This window comes from Electrona antarctica (genome assembly GCF_951216825.1).
Source record: "Electrona antarctica genome assembly, contig: scaffold_759, whole genome shotgun sequence".
Taxonomy (NCBI): Eukaryota; Metazoa; Chordata; class Actinopteri; order Myctophiformes; family Myctophidae; genus Electrona; species Electrona antarctica.
Genome location: NW_027637425.1, coordinates 10,390 through 12,500, shown reverse-complemented (window position 1 = coordinate 12,500; position 2,111 = coordinate 10,390).

Sequence of the window (2,111 nt, the reverse complement as noted above, 5' to 3'; positions counted from 1 at the left end):
AAGACCAGAACATTGTGCTGGTGTCCAACTTGTACATGTCATTAGTGTATACAGCCTGCTGAGTGTTTCCTCCATGGATAAACATGACCTTCCCCAACACACAGGCTGAATGGATGACCCTCGCCTCTGGAACGGTTCCAGAAACCTTGGGCCGGAACCATCCGTGGGTGTCCACATCAAATCCATAAATAATGTTGCAGTACTTCCCTGTGTCATATTTACAACCTCCCCAGATATAGATATCTTCCATCAGAACAGCTGTGTGGTAGAAGCGATTGGACGGAATCTCAAGGATACATTCTTCTCTAAATGTTGTCACTGGTGACAACTTCCTCCAGCGTAAAGGCACTGTGTTGAAGACGTGAACATGAATCTGATCATCCCTGTCCTTCCTGGACTCTCCAAATGAGTAGACTTTGTCTCCCACGGCAACAGCAGCTTGACCGGCGTTATGAGGCCCTCTGTTCAGATGCAGCGTCCAGCAGAAAATTTCTCACAACAGATCCTCCAGGGTTTAAATTAGCTTCTTCCAATCTCGTTGTGTAACAGAATGGTGTCCGATATATTGTGCTGATCACCTAGTTTTTAAACATTTATGTATTTATATCTAACAAATTTTGACACGATTTTTGTAACCCATTTTTCACCCGGTGCTAATTGCCTACGCAACGTAAGACGTCATATGGATGATATAAATACAGTGGGCGCCCCTCTGTTCACACAAGTGTGATTTTTTATCATATATCTCTGTTGTCGAGCAGGAAAACAAAATCACACTTGTGTGAAGTGAGAGGTGCCCACTGTATTTATATCAGCCACACAACGTCTTACGTCACCATTTAGCGCCCTGAACAAACATTAAAGTCCATAGACTAGGCTCTTCAAAAGTGCTCTAAGCAAACATTGTAATATCCTCAAAGTCCATAGACGTGTGTGTGTGTGTGTGTGTGTGTGTGTGTGTGTGTGTGTGTGTGTGTGTGTGTGTGTGTGTGTGTGTGTGTGTGTGTGTGTGTGTGTGTGTGTGTGTGTGTGTGTGTTAGGGCTGCAGTGACAGACACTTTAGGTCACCCAGTGGTATTGCAGCTGTTTTTACTCTAAACTGGCATAGGGACATACATAGGGACATACATAGGGACATACATAGTGGCAGAGGAGGCTGAAACAAATGAACAGAATCCGCACACCGGGCCATCCTCAGACCTTCACATGGCAAACGAAGAAGGTTATACAGGCTGCCTACGGCCCGAAACCTTACCAGTACCACTCTAAGAAGGTTATACGGGCTGCCTACGGCCAGAAACCTTACCAGTACCACTCTAAGAAGGTTATATGGGCTGCCTACGGCCCGAAACCTTACCAGTACCACTCTAAGAAGGTTATACAGGCTGCCTACGGCCCGAAACCTTACCAGTACCACTCTAAGAAGGTTATATGGGCTGCCTACGGCCCGAAACCTTACCAGTACCACTCTAAGAAGGTTATACAGGCTGCCTACGGCCAGAAACCTTACCAGTACCACTCTAAGAAGGTTATACGGGCTGCCTACGGCCCGAAACCTTACCAGTACCACTCTAAGAAGGTTATACGGGCTGCCTACGGCCAGAAACCTTACCAGTACCACTCTAAGAAGGTTATACAGGCTGCCTACGGCCAGAAACCTTACCAGTACCACTCTAAGAAGGTTATACGGGCTGCCTACGGCCCGAAACCTTACCAGTACCACTCTAAGAAGGTTATACGGGCTGCCTACGGCCCTAAACCTTACCAGTACCACTCTAAGAAGGTTATACGGGCTGCCTACGGCCCTAAACCTTACCAGTACCACTCTAAGAAGGTTATACGGGCTGCCTACGGCCCTAAACCTTACCAGTACCACTCTAAGAAGGTTATACGGGCTGCCTACGGCCCGAAACCACTTAGAGTTACCACTCTAAGTAAAATATGGGAGCAGAACATGGTGTGGTTTTCATTTCTTGAATTACACACATAGGCCAGTTATTGGAGCAACGTGCACCGCTCAAAAATGCAGGGTCTGTTTTGAGAAACTCTCTCTCTCTCTCTCTTATGATGAATTCCTGTTCTGTTCTTCGTCTATATAGAAGTGTCTATTT